We start from the raw sequence: 16,504 nt of genomic DNA, 5'->3' as shown, positions 1-16,504 counted from the left end.
CTACTATAATTATGCCAATAATTGAATAAAGAGATAATAGGATAGTCTACTTACGAAATAGGATGAGAATAGGCTGAGAAATCGCCTCGCAATGCCTAACGCGGCTCCCTTCACACACGGCTCCCTCTTCTCTCTTTTCTCTCTTTTCTCATGGTTAAAGTGAATATGGTGATAGGGAGATTAGGGTTTGGTTATATGAGTTATACATATAGGATAGGTGCTATTAAGACGATACGGGCCTAGCCTAGTTAGATTAATTAAAACCCGAGTCACATAATTACCCGAGTCACAAATACACTACACGACCCAGCTGGTAACTCGGCCTAATATAATATCATATTAAAATACCGGGTATTACAGTCTACCCTCCTTAAAAGAAACTTCGTCCCGAAGTTTACCCTCTCTACCAACCAACGCAAACGAATTATGAAACGCATATACAAAAGTATGTAAGGCACCCACCAAATTGAATATTAAACGCAGTATTACATTCCACCCTCCTTAAAATAAACTTCGTCCCCGAAGTTTAACCATAACAGAAACACATCATGTAACACTCCAACATAACCCACACAACGCATAACCAATATACCCAAACTGAGAAATCACACATGAAAGTATAAAGATTTTACAATTCTACCCTCCTTAAACATGGTTACGTCCCCGTAACCTTCATTATTATAACAAAAGTTCTCAAACTACTGCTAACAACTGAAAGAGGATAAAAGATTCACAACTCACGTTCAAGTTAACTAATCCCATACAAGCTCTCTCAAGGAAGCTACAGTTATTGCTGCTACAGCACATCGCCACGGATCGGAGCAAAAGCCACGTTCAATAACTTAAGACATTTCAGTATTAATCTAAACACTCTTCATATCAATCAATACATGCAATAACATTCACAGGATCTGCTTGTCAATCTAATTTATACATTACTACTCAGGTTACAAAGATGAAGATGCTTAGGTGCTCACATATGGTTCATGTCAAATAGCATATTTTCCAAGAAATATTGATAACATTTATTCATGTGAATAATCAAATTATGAATGGAACAATGCTTTACAAGGTTACCAGTAAAAATCATTAGTAATTATTCATTTCACTAATCATTGTAATCTCATACCTTAGAAACATAGGGAATCAATCAACATAAGAAAAGAATTAGGGTCAAAACTTAATAATTCGATTTATGAAAATTTGTAACCTAATAGGTCCATCGACTTTCCTTTACATATCTGTACGGATTTAGGTCAAGACACAGAATCACCAATAAAATGAAGACAACCAGTTTCGCAGTACTTATCATCCTAGAAATATTTTTAATCCTCATAACAAGGGTTTGGGATTTATTCCCGAATGACGAATGCACATTGATTGGCAAATTTTACAAACTTATTGGTCGAGTCAATCAAGCGAGTAAACAGCGATATTGGAAAGTTAACATACAAGACTATCATACATAAAATTTCGTTCTTGGTGTTAAATATATTTAAACTGCACCCAACACAATGACATAAATGATTAAATGTATTTAACTACACCAATTTTACAAATATTCATTACATATCATGCTAATATCAACATACCATGTTAACACACAACTCACTTAAATCACCACATTACATTTCCCGTTTTGACATTCGTAACTAACCACAACCCACCAATTCACTACATGAACGAACAACATGACTAAATTAACCCACTATTTGTGACTCCGTTCTAGCTTCATTCCTCCAGACTAGCAAATATCATGAAACCATACAACCGACATTAATCGGCCGGAAATCTCATTCCGAATTTATACTCACACGACAAAATTTAACTTTATTTTCAAAACTTTTACTTTCATACTGGACGGTGAATAACTTTCTTAACATAAATATTATAATAGAGCCGTCCATAGAATCCATTTAACTCAAAATCAGATAAACTTAACTCAATTCCTTCAAACAATACAAGCTTAGGTGTCGACTCATATTTCGTAATTTACAGGTTCATCTTATTCATTTCAGTCCTATCTTTACTAATGAACGACTATTACCTCAACATCAGGATTTTAGTTGCACTTCTTTACTCGATTATATTCACGGCTAACACGACTACAAAGATTTAATCGGAGACCCCTTTTAGATAGTACACATTCCCCGGTGACGTCTCGTCAAAGCATACGATTCGTACCATAATGTAAAGCAAGTAACTACAAATTAACTGTGTTCAATCAAAATTTTACCTCTTTATTACAGATCTATTTATCACAGGTTGCATGGTCACACAAAAGTATAAGTACCAACTCAATTACATGTTAAATTTTAAAACGATTTATCACGTCATAAGAACTAGACAAGAGTCTAACCATATAGTCAATATAAGAAGATTATTAGTTTAGATCGGAGGCACATTATAAAATTCTCAGTTAAACTCCTTACGGAACCATCGATCGTAAGGTCATGAGTAATTAACTTAATAATGTAGAAGTCAAACAATTGAAATTACAATTGAGTATTAATAGTTATATGATTCACAATAACAACAAAATTACTTCCATATCACACATATGTTTAACATTTTAGCAACCATACCATTCAATTGTATCCATCAACTCAGTATAATTCATTTTCAGCAAAAATAAAAGATATCGCATAAACAACTTAAACATGTACATATACCATCATATACCTTGTAAAACATTATCTATGACAAAAGATTAGTAAGGTGAACAAGTTTCTCGGTTTGCACGGTTTGAACAAATAGGCAACTCGCGGCTCAATTAAACGTAACTATAACGACTATCATTTAAACATACGCATGACATGTGAATCATCAAAGGGTTATCTCATTATAATTCGATTTGTTCGAGAATATATTTAAAATATCGTAACTATATCGTAACTATATCAACTATATTTCAAATATCGTGACAATTGCAACAATCACCTTAGCATTTCATGACAATACAACTATGAACATATCCAATAAGGAACAACAACACTATTTTATTATCATATCATAAGTTTAGGTTCAACTGAAATAAATTAATGCAATGAAAGTAATAAGTATAACTATAGGCACACAGACTCACATAAAAGACATGAGAACTCAGATGACATCCTACATGTGTGAACATTTAGACATACTCATTACTACCATCCATGTGTAAACATTTAAACATAATTATTATAAATATTCACGCGAGTATATTAGAACAATCAAGTTAACATTTAACGCCACCAACTTTACCAAGATATGACAATATAGTTTTATATTTATATATATCCGACCACTATACAAATATGATGAACACACCAGAGATATTACAACATGTCAAACATATATAAAATATGCAACAACTGGACTCGTATAAAATATTTCACCCTCGATTAAGGATCAGATTAAGCTATTCAATTTCACACATACTATCATGCCAACAATGTTATAAACTAAACTTTAATTTTTTTATCACTTGTTAAGATATATAACCAATGAATATGTGTGCTACTATCATCATATAAGGACACTATAATTTCACATTAATAAGGCTCATGAAATAATCGAACAACTGTATGAAAACTCAACATAGAATTCACATTTTAAAAGTTATGATTCACGTTGTAACTTCCAAAAATCATGAATAAATAACCGTTCAACGAAAACTTGAGTTATATTACTTTTTATAACATACAGAGAGATAATAATTCGTGAGAAAAAGAATGAGGTCCAAAGCTCAAGAATTCAATTTTTAAAGTATTTTGCAACTCAGTTGGTCAAAACAAGTATGTGACAGCAATTGGTCCGAAACTTGGGTCAGTTTGCAAAACTTACCATTTAATATAGAGACATCAAGAATTTTCGTGGCTTATCAATTTGAAAGCATATACGAATCTTCTGATCGATGGAGTTGGAATTATGCAAAAATTATTAATACAATTTAAATGAGGATTTTTACAAAATCGTTGGTCAAAACATCACTGCACAGGAACTTCCTGACCACAGCCCACTAAAACATTTATTACTCCTAATCCGTATATCCTATAAGCATGAAACCAACGCCAAATGAACACTAACTCCCGAGGCTATCTCCCATAAAATTTTCATCCATAGGCAATAAACCGAAAAGAAATGGCAGTAAGGTCAATTAAAGAGTAAAATCAAACAAAACGAGTTTCAGCACTAGGTCATTCTTTACTATGTTACATGCTCTTATGAACATACTATGTATACTAACCCATCCCAACTTAAATCTCACACTTTGTACTTACGTAAACATCTATCCCATAGAATCCCTTCGCATCTCGATCTACTCCTTACATCTAAATCACGATTGCTATGACTAGAAACATGCAATTCAATAGTGTTTCTGATTACTATCACAATACTATACTAGCATGGCTTCGGGATCACATAACCGCATATCATTAGACATAATAGTACTATCGACACATCATTCAACATCCATCCAGATAAATATCATCAATTCGCAATTATTTTCACACTCACGATTACCACAATCCAACACTTCATTGATTATCAACCTGAACACGAAAAATTTATTTCTCATCTCCACAACATCATATGATCACGTCATCATTCATACAAAATACTTACCGCAACGTTATCCTGCAGCATGGTTAGAATATATGGGTCTCAAGGTGTACATCCACTCGATTATATCCAAAGTTTTCCTTCTAACTACCTCATTCACTCAATTTCTCTCGGGTTACCTGGTTCAAAACTGAGAGGGCAAAAGAGCACGCATTAAGGGCGCCTTCTTAACCGCACTGTGAGCTCCTAACAGTTTATTCCCAGGGGTTCATTTTAGTTAGACACATCCTACATTCATTGGGTTCATTGGTTTAGGCCTGAGGATCGTTCGCTCTGATACCACTTTGTAACACCCCGATTTATGAAGGAGCCTTTAACAAGACATTCCCTAATAAACCGAACTGTTACCATCTCGGTTTCCCGAGGTAGTGAATAACAAATTAAACTCCAAGGCGAATTATATAATTTCTTTAACTTAATTTTTACAAAACCTCTTTTACATCAAATTACAAAGAACTAACATAAATAAAAGTGAAAGTCTTCTAAATGATGATATAGCTACTAAGTCTTCTGATCCAGTGTCTCACGCCCATCAAGCTCCCGTCCTATCTCTTAAACCTGTCAAGTCTGCTCGCCAATATTTGGGTCATCACTCATCACAGGTGTTCACGAATACACAGGGTCAACCACGAGGTTGAGTAGGGAATACAATGAAACAACAAAATATGATATGCATGCTCCTCCGTCACCTCCACCTCCATCTCAACTCATATCTCATAACCCGAACGCCCCACCATACCGATCCCCCCCTAGACTATCAATCGACCATCGTCGATATACCACCTTCGCATTTGAGGTTATCCGGGCGAGTCTGCAGAACCCGCCCGGGCCTTATCACAACATCACAACGTATCACAACCTCGTCACCACCACACTATCCTCCAACTCCAATGCACATGAAATGCTTAACAATAAACAATGCAATGCAATATGTATACCATTGAACTGATCAATTATAAAATCATGCCAGCTACAAAATGTTGTGATAGCATACTCAATACGATCAACTCGATCAATCACAATCCAGTATATGAGTCATAGCATAAAGCAACCACCACGAAATAAGTCAACGTTCACAACTTGGTCATACGAAACACAACAAATCAACACCATTCAACAACAACGATAATCAGTCAAGTGTATTTCCCTACCTTTTCGCAATCCAAGCACGCACAAGCAATCAGTTATGATCCTTCACATATCCATCACCTACATAGAATAATTATGTATAATTACCACCTACTCAGTCAATTAATCATTCACATAACCTAGACTCATCGTAATTTAATAGGAATATCAACTTAAGGAACAAACACGACTTTCCCTGATTTTCTTGGACATGGCAGACTCGGTATAAAATGAATAACTAATTCCAGAAGATTCGAATTGATGCAAGGCCAATTGAATTGGAACCCCATGAGTCTTAGCTACAAATTATATCTAACGTATTTTTCTCAAATTCCAAACTTATCAAGGGTTTTCAGACTAATTTCCAAAAACTGACAGAAACCGTCGCATAAAAAGTATTGATTCATAAAACGAGTTTGACAAATGATTTTTAAGTAAAACCAACGCCTAACTCATCTAAACTCTTTAAATTAAATATATGAAAAAGACCCAGCACCAATTCAATATCTAAATTATGTTTTAGAAGTAATCGTTCAGCCTCTACTGATTCGCGGACTTTTTAGACAGACGTTCACAAATACTTTCTTCGGGAAAAACTACACAGTGAAATGCTACCAATTTTCATAGGCATAAACTAGGCTTGGAATAAACATGAGTCTCTTCTTTAACTTTTTGTATCCCACTAATTTAAGACAGGTAAAACACTCAAATAACACAGACCAACGAATCTGTAAATTGCTGTAACTATTCTATTCATTTATCTCATACAATTTATAATCAAAACCCCCAAACCAATTTCTAGGGTTACAAAAATTATTCCACTACTACTATAATTATGCTAATAATTGAATAAAGAGGTAATAGGATAGTCTACTTACGAAATAGGATGAGAATAGGCTGAGAAATCGCCTCGCAATGCCTAACGCGGCTCCCTTCACACACGGCTCCCTCTTCTCTCTTTTCTCTCTTTTCCCATGGTTAAAGTGAATATGGTGATAGGGAGATTAGGGTTTGGTTAGATGAGTTATACATATAGGATAGGTGCTATTAAGACGATACGGGCCTAGCCTAGTTAGATTAATTAAAACCCGAGTCACATAATTACCCGAGTCACAAATACACTACACGACCCAGCTGGTAACTCGGCCTAATATAATATCATATTAAAATACCGGGTATTACAGTTGTACGACAACAAGGTCCAATAGGCTATTCATGTTGATGAAAGTGGAATTACTATGATAGAGTCATAGTTGTTCACTGAACCTATTAAGTTGTTGATCGCATGAAATCGATTGCTAATGTTTCCGCCATTAGAATGATCATGTATGCCAACAGACGCACATACCATGGTGTGACATATGCTGAGAGCATAATAAGTCAATAAAAGGGATAATTCCCATGATATTGCTTGTGAAAGCCTTAAAGAGCATTCTTGAGATTCTTGAGAAGAATTAACGATTCGTTCAAATGTTTGGATGATAAACTAAGTAATGTGTTGAAGGGTTGTACAAACTTTAGTTTCCAAACCGTAAGGGATTTGTTGAAATCCTAGGGTGTCTTGTTGAATAAGGAGTAAGAGATTAGAAAAGTATTTTAGTATCGCGCATTGCAAATTCTACAAAAGGAATCTAAGTAAATTGTGATAAAAAGATCAACGTAGGGATTAAGGGTGAATCCCTCTACAAATGACTTTGTCACAAGTTGTGCGATAACAGTGGGAGCATCTTTCAAGTTAAAGAACACAAGTCTAGTAAGAAGTCTAGAAATATACTTAGATAAATTCTTGTCATTGGAGATGACATTGAATAAAAGGAAATAGCGATTGAAAAAGTTGGAATACATGGATATCAGGTATATCCACTTGCCAAGCTTTTAATTGCATCTAAACTAGTGTTAATAATACACTAAAAATTTAGGGATATGAAGTAGTAATAGTGTATTAATTATTCATATGTGATAATCGCATTTATCGTTTGATTTTCATTAAACTCACCCGCTACCATGTCGTATCTGAATGGGTTGTCGAGACAAATTGAACCCCATTAAAGTGAACTGGATTGACATGGTATTCGCCCCTAGTTACTTATATGAGGTGACGTCTCGATGTGACTAGAGTGTGATGCGATGGATGGAAAGTTCAAGTGCCATAGAGTTATATGGGATGATTAGTCGATCACATAGGCAGACTGTATGGGACACTCTGTTGGGCAGTGATCGCTTATAGAGTTTTGGTAATTCATAAAGCCTGGTCATGGCAAGAGCTACTATAGTATTCTTATGAGTCAATTTTTTTGACTAGAGACTATTCGCCCAAGTTGGCACAACTTCTGATTAGCTTTGATTTATACTCTACGATTTCGTAAATGAGGTCAAACTGGGTATATTTTGGGTTATGATGGACAGTGGCTAAACGAAGGAAATAGGGCGATAGGAATTGTCCACCCCTTGTCAGGGTTGTTTGAAATCTCAAGGCCACTCGAGGAGTAGTTAATTGAAAATGCGTGGCCACGCTCGGAAGGTATCTATGATAGATAATTCCGGTCAGACAGTTAATCTCCAGATCGAGAAAGCCACTCAAGATATTATCAAGTGTAAGTACCACCTGCAAGACACCTTGCATTGAGTAGGAGATTGTAATAGGACAAGAGAAATGGTGACGCACACTTGTCTCGGACAAGTGGGAGATTGTTGGGAAATGTGTCCTCGACAATAGTGCAATCACATGATTTAATATCATAAATTAAATCTCATACTAAGAATACGTGAGGGATGATTCTTTATATAGTCGACTGATCGTCATTAATCGGTAATGATTGGCTAACTAGAGTTTGACATTACTGTCGTGTGACGGTGGTGGTCAGTTGATCCCTTTAGGTCACACTTATAGGATGAGGCTCAAAAAGATATTTAATTAATTGTATGTGATACGGATTAATTAATTCCTTAATTATGGGAGTGAAATTTTACGTCTTATTGTAATGTGATTAAATAAGATTTAATTTAGTAGTTACGTGTTAAATTACTAAATTAGTTGAGGTATTATATAAGTTTAAAGGTAGAGGTAATTAGTTATTTAAAGTTACAAGAAGTTGTAATTTTAACTAACTAGTAATTATGGGACCCATTATATGTTGATATAATGGTAGTATACTACTCAAAAAGTGGAGTGTATATTATATTATTAACTGTAATATTTAAGTGTTAAATGATTACATTAATAATTAATTATGTAAGATAGTTAAACATATGACTTATAAGCATTTGTGAGACAAATGACAAAAGGCAAAAATGGATCAAAATGGGTCCATATTTTCGGCTAAGTGAAGAGAACAAAAGATGCTCTTTTGTCTTTTGTTTGTGTTGATTAAAGTGTGATTGTGACACATCACACAAGCTTTATTCATACTACATCTTACACATATGTTCCCTACACTCAACCTACACTATACAAAAGAGTAAGAACAAAAGCAAAAATATTCCCTACATGGGTGAGAGGCCACCGGTTTTTGGCTCTTTAAATAGAGCATTAGTTGGTCATTTTTCCATGTTGTTCTTTGCTTGTTTTTCTCTCTAGTTTTCCCTCACATGCAATTGCTAAAAACTCTCACAAATACTAATACACTCAATCTATTACTATAGGTAGTAATAATAGAAATATTAGTATTATTAAGGTTATTTTCTACTATATATCTAGTTAATATTAGTAGGAATTTTTGGGATTAATCTTGGGTGCAACTTATTGAAGTGTCTTCTATACTTAAAGTCTTAGGAGGATCATCCATCATATTAAGCTCAAGAACAAGTGAAGGAAGGTGACCTTACTTGTGCCCAATATTTCGAACCAATCATCAATGTAAGGGACATTGTTTTTCTTATAAATATTTCATTTTGTTATGCATGCACTAGATCTAAAGAACATATAATTAACAAGTTAATTATTTTACTATTAGAGGAGTCTAATAATAGGTATATGAACCTAACAGTAAGGGCTCTGCTGGCTTATGGATCATTGGTACTGAGCACTGGCAGGCGTTACACTTGCGTGCGTGTTCTGCTGCATCTGCCCTCATTGTGGGCCAGAAGTATCCTTGCCTGAGAGCTTTATTTGACAGACTCCTCCCCCTGTATGGTTTCCACATTCACCACTATGGAGAGCATGTAACACGGTCTGTGCTTCCTCCTTGTCCAGGCATCGTAAGTAGGGAACTGTCAGTGACTTCCTGAAGAGTGTATCATCAATTAGTATAAATCTGGAGGCCTTCACTCTGAAGCTCTTACTTCCTTCTTGTCATCTGGCAGCTTGCTATGACGCAGCCAGTCTAGGTAGGGTGTGCGCCAATCCCAGTCATCTGCCTGTATAGCTAGTTTGTCAGGCGGTTGGGAGTCTTCCCCGGCCTCCGTAGCTGTCTGAACTCCCACTTCGTCCTACTGGTCCTCCACTTCTCCTCTGTCTATTTCATCTGTCTTATGGATAGAAGGTTCCAGCATGTGTGTGATGGGAATGCTGGATAGTTCTGTCGGCTTGAACGTTGCCCCGCAGTTGCTAAGGCATACGCTACATTTCGATCTCGGGAATCGCTTGAGCTTGCAAGTTTTAAATTTTTGGATTAACTCCTTTGCTACCTTTAAGTATGCAATCATCTTTGAATCTCTAGCTATAAACTCATCATTTACGTGGTTGACTATTAGCAGAGAGTCACTGGATATGTTCAGGTGCCTGACTCCTAATTCCAGAGCTAGCTGCATTCCTAGTATCAAAGCCTCGTATTCGATTTCATTATTGGTTGCCTTGAATTCACATCTTACTGCTTGTGCTATTAAATCCCCCTGTGGTGATCGCAGGATTAACCCTACACCTGTCCCCCTTTGATTGGAGGCTCCGTCGATGTGTATCTGCCAGATCTCCACGTCCCTGTTTCCCTCTAGGGCGAGGATTTCCTCATCTGCCAGATTTTGGATGGCTGGACTAAAGTCTGAGACAAAGTCTGCTAATGCTTGCGACTTGATTGCTGTTCTGGGGTCATACTAGATATCATACCCACTAAGGTGAATAGACCATTTAGACATTCTGCCTGACAGTTCAGGTTTCCTCATGACAGACTTCAGCGGGTAGTTGGTCACAACATGTATGGTGTGGGACTCAAAATAGGGGCGCAACTTATAAGAGGCTATCACCAGAGCTAGTACTAGTTTTTCGAGAGATGTGTACCTGGTCCCTGCTGGCAGCAGAGACTTGCTTACATAGTATACTGGCCTCTGTTCCTTCTGTTAGAATTATTTAATCTCATTAATTTACATATTCATATATGTGAAAATTTAATTTAGTCATAAAATTAAAACTAGATCTTATGCATACAAACTAAATAACAAGAGATGAGAAAATCGTCTTCTCACCATCAAAAATTCGGCCAAATGGACACAAATGAAGGTCTCCTACCTTAATTTTTTCTTGAGCTAGAAAATACATTAGGATGATCATCCACGACTTCAAATAAAAGCCCTCCAATAAGTAGCACCCAAGACTATCCCAAAATCCCACAAAATAATATGTACTAGATATTTGTAGTGTGGTTTACCTTAAAATCGATTAATAATACTCATATATTACTACTAGTATTATTAGTGATTGATTTCTATAAATTAGATTCATAAAAATAATTTTTATGAAGAACAAGAGAGAGAGTGTTGTGTTTTTTCATAAAACATGAGAGAATGAATAATTGAGAAAAATCTCTCAATGGTGTCTTATAAAAACTGGTGGGTGTGGGTGGTTTTTAGGACCTTTTCCTTTTTTATTTTTGTCTTCACAAGACTAACTAGTGTAATCCTTTGTCATAGTCAAGTCACTATCAAATGTCATGGACAAATGAATAAGACAAATGAATAAGACAAAACTTCTAAAATTGCCCACCAATTTTCGGTTATCATGTGTAATATGAAGTCCATTTTATTTTTGTCAAGTGTACAATTGTATGTCATGTGACATGTGACATGTCTTATGTCATGTTTTAATTTAAAATGCATATTTAACAAATTAAATATCATTTACAAATTAAATAAATCACATTTAACAAATTGACTAGTAATTCAAAATAACTTTCACATAAAATGGTCATTTAAATACTAGTTAGTATAATTCACAACATCTTGTAATTATAACTAACTTATCATTCTCATCTCGCGTGTTTCGCAAACACCGATTAATTTTAGTAATATAACTTCTTAAATTACTAAATAAAATCTTATTTAATCACATTATAATAAGATGTCATTTTCTCTCTTAAAATAATAATTTGTTCAATTTTAAGGAATTAATTAATCTGTATCGACATACAATTAATTAACCCTTTTTCAATTAAGGGAATCGTCCTTTAGGTGTGACCTCAAGGGATCAACTGATCACCACCGTCGCACGACAGTAATGTCAAACTCTAGCCAGCCAATCGGTATGGACCAGTTGACTATATATGTAATGTATCATCCCTTTCGTATTCTTGTTATGAGATTTAAATATGTGATCAATATGGTCGACAATTGTGATCGCATTATTGTCGGGGACACTTACTCCAACAATCTCCCACTTGTCCTCGACAAGTGTGCGCCACCAATTCTCTTGTCCTATTACTATCTCCCACTCAATGCAAGGTGTCTTTCGGGTCGTACTTGCAAGTGATCATATCAAGAGTGGTTTCCTCGATCTGGAGAATAACTGATTTGACCGGAATTATTTACCATAGATACCTTCCGAGCGTGGCCACGCATTTCCAGTTCATTACTCCTCGAGTGGCCCTGAGATATTGTTTTAACCCTGACAAAGGGGTGGACAATTCCTATCGCACTATTCCCTTCGACTATCCACAGCCATCATAACCCAAAATATGCCCATTTGACCCCATTTACGAAAGTCGTAGTAACATAAATCAAAGCTAATCTGAAACTGTGCCATCTTAGGCGAACAGTCTTTAGTCAAAAGAATCGACTCATTAGAATACTATAGTAGCTCTCGCCATGACCAGGTGATGTGACCATAATTAGAGCACATTTAGTCCCTGAATTAGCCTTGTTCCCATGCTTTTTAGTGCATATTTAGGTCATTTATTGTCATTAGTTCTTTGTTTTGCATATTCTTTGAGGTTTTGATCCCTTGGTAGGAAAGGAGTGCAAACCTTGCATTTTCATGGCAAAATGAGGCTAAATTAATTGAATTCAATGACCAAGCATCAAGGAGAGACAAGATTAGAAGGCCTTTGTACATACTATAGTAGATAGGAAATGGTGAGAAAAGATCCTTGCATCCCCGAGGAAATCCCCAAGGATTCTACGAAGAAAAAGGAAAAAAAGAAGAAGAAACGAGACTGCACAGCAATCCGTGCGTCTTCCCCAGAAGACGCCCGTCTCCACCACCACAATCCGTGCGTCTTCTCCCCAAGACGCCCGGGCAAAAGACCCAGAAGACGCCCGTCTTCACTCCAAGACATCCGGGCAGAGACCACCAAATCCGCCCGTCCCGTGCTAAAGACGCCCGGATTCTCAGGCAGACCCATTTCGTCTTCTTGAAGCTTCAAGGAAGGATGCACATCTTTTTCTAGAGACCGGAGTCTTTCCAAAAAGACCGGCGTTTCCTTAAGTAGGGACTTAATCGTCATTTAAGCCCTTAGTTAACCCTAATTCATCCACCTAATCCCCGCTATAAATACCCCATTAGTCTAATTCGAAGAGCATGTTCTTCTTAGCAATCTTTAGTGTAGTTAATATCAATCAAATCTCTCTTTAATCTTGTAATCAACAATTAATCAAGTTTTAATACAAGTTTTATTTCCTTAATCTCTCTCTTGTTCATCCTTTATTTTGTGTAATTGAAGATTATTTGGGTTATTATTGGGAGATTGACAACCTCTCAATCAAGCATCAAGTACTTCTTTTATTCTTTGCTTTATTATTGGAATCATTAGTAGGTATAATTCTCTTAATCCCTCTTTAATTATTGTTAATCACTTTCATTTATTCATCATGTTTCACTTTGTTGGTATGATTAACAACCTTGCTAGCATGTTCAATATGATAATGAGTGAGTAGTTCCTTAGCTAGGGTTAATGGGTAATTAGGGGAAACTAACATGGGGAATGATTCATGCTTAAATTAATATGCTTTCATAGTTTATTTGCTTGCTTGTTGTGATCTCAACTCATGCACATGATATGTTTGATGAAATGTGAGCCTATGAATCCTTGCATTTTTTATCCATCACCTATCTTTTCAATGAGACTTGTAAGACATAAACCAACTCGAGTCTCATTAGACCATGCATGTTGTTGAGTAGGGAAGACAAAGTTGACTTGTAGGTGTTGTACAATCTAATCGATTCGGCTCCGGGACCCAAACTTTCCTAGGATTGTAAGATATAAACCAACTCGATCCATCACAACAATAATTGCTTGCTTATAATTTGAGAACATGTTCGTACATGATCAATTCCCATGAATCCCCTATGACCCCATGACACCCTAGTACTTTTTATCAATTGTTTACATCCCTTTTAATTCATCTTGCTTGTTTACTTTCATTGCTATTTAGTTTAGTGATCTTCTACATCAAACCTCAATTGTGACATCCCTAAGACACCACTAGTTGCAATAGAAATCTCATCTTAATTCCCGTCCCTTGGGATCCGACCTTTACTTGCCTCTTTACTAATTGTAGAGTTGTTTGTGAAGTTATAAATTGTGTTTTGGTCTAGGTGCTCCTAACGACAAGTAACCGAAAGATTTAGTAAAAATATCCCGACCAAAAATGGCGCCGTTGCCGGGGACGGTGTTAACTTGATTTAGATTTTCTTATATTGTTATTAGTTGTGTCTTTCTTTGACTTGGGGAAGTAAAACTCATCAAGGTTTGTTCTAATTGTTTTCTAGTTGTTTGATATTTTGCATGTCTAGAAGGTCACAAGGTGACTTGTTACCCTTTGATCGTGAAATTGAAACAACTTTGACAACCAATAGAAGACTTGCTAGGAGAACTTTGAGAGGTATTGGTGAGGTTATAGATATTCAATCAAATACTATTGAGTTCATCAACCCTTTTGCAAGATAAGGTGAGAAGAACCCAACACAAAATTAACCCACAATGCCTAAGTTTTCATCACATTCCGTACCCACCGAGGAGAACCTACCCAATAGTACTCCCACTCCACAACATCTAACAGGAAATTTTATTGCCAAATCCGCATTTATCCAATTAGTTGAAAGACGCCAATTTGGGGGGATGCCTAGTGAAGACCCTCATTCTCATATGGAGACTTTTTGTGACTATTGTGATGCGATTTCTCAAACCGGTGTAACTCAAGACCAAATACGATGGGTATTATCTCCTTTTTCTCTAATTGGCACCGCGAAACAATGGTTGAAAGGCCTTGATAAGGCTACTCTCGGAATTGATTCTTGGAAGAAGTTGGCTCTAGCTTTCTACAAAAAGTTCTATCCACCGGAAAAGACTAACATGCTAAGAGCTCAAATCACGGGCTTTAAGCAAAGGGATGAAGAATCTTTGTATGAAGCTTAGGAGCGGTTTAAGAGGATTTGTTGCTTATGTCCTCACCATGGACTTAGGGAGTGGTTCTTGGTACAACAATTTTGGAACGGTCTTTATGAAGATTCAAGGAACATTCTCAACATGGGATCAAATGGAATGTTCACTGAAGTTAATGACAATCAAACTTGGAACAAAATTGAGAAAATGGCGGTCCATAACTCACAATATAGTAGACCTCGCAAGGCTACTAGAGGAGGAAAGCATGAAGTGGACTCCATTACTCAATTGGGTGCTCAACTTAGTGCTCACATTGATACAATCAATTTGAAGTTTGAAAAAGCTATGGCTAGACTTGAAGAAGCCTCAAAATCACCAAAGCATCATGTTAATGCCATGACGACATCTTCATCAATCCCAAGTGGGATATGTGAGAATTGTGGAACTTTGGGACATGACCAAAGTGAATGTAGGGGAACAAATGAACAAGTGAATGCTTTCCAAGCATACAAGAGTGGTACCCCTTATTCAAACTATTACAATGAAAACATCAAATTCCATCCAAATCTCTCATACAAAAGCCAAAATGTTCAAAACCCTCAAACAACATACACCTCACCTCGCATGAGAAACCAAAATCAAAGACTCTTTTACAACCAAAACCAAGGTTACCAAAATCAATCTCCATACAATCAACAAAATGACCAAGGTTTTGATGTTCAAAAAGCGGTCCTTCAAATGCAAAAGAATCAACAAGAGTTTTTCACTCAAATGCAAAAGGATAGTCAAACAAAAAAAACCACCATCAACAACATCCTAGCTCACACCAAAATGTTGGAAACCCAATTGACTCAACTAGCATCTTAAAGCTCACAAAGACAAAAGGGGCAATTACCACCTCAAAGTAATCCCCCAAGACATGAAACTTTTAGTGCCATTCACTTGAGGAGTGGTACAAGGTATGAAGCACTGAAGAAGCAAGTTGAGGATGAAGTTGTGGAAGCTAGTGATAAAGAAGAAATTGTGCAAAACTCCAAGCATGGAGAACCATCAAAAGAAGAAATTTCAAAGAAAAATGAAGACAAGGTCAAGGAGAAGGAGCCCATTGTGATTAGACTTCCTTTTCCAAGTCGTCAATCCAAGCCCAAATTTGATGACCAACTTGGAAAATTTATGAAAATTGTGAAGAATTTGGAAGTCTCAATTCTTTTCACGGAATTAATCAATCACGTGTCGGCCTATGC

General features: G+C 36.2%; 1 non-coding gene across 1 annotated transcript; it reads right to left on the bottom strand.

Annotated features, from left to right (window-relative positions):
* Positions 1-15,230: 15,230 nt before the first annotated feature.
* Positions 15,231-15,337, bottom strand: LOC141635049 (small nucleolar RNA R71). Its single transcript, XR_012539757.1, has one exon. It is a non-coding gene; the product is annotated as a small nucleolar RNA R71 (small nucleolar RNA).
* Between the last annotated feature and the right edge of the window lie 1,167 nt (positions 15,338-16,504).

Source organism: Silene latifolia, chromosome Y (assembly GCF_048544455.1).
Source record: "Silene latifolia isolate original U9 population chromosome Y, ASM4854445v1, whole genome shotgun sequence".
Taxonomy (NCBI): domain Eukaryota; kingdom Viridiplantae; phylum Streptophyta; class Magnoliopsida; order Caryophyllales; family Caryophyllaceae; genus Silene; species Silene latifolia.
This window is presented reverse-complemented; position numbering and strand designations above follow the sequence as displayed.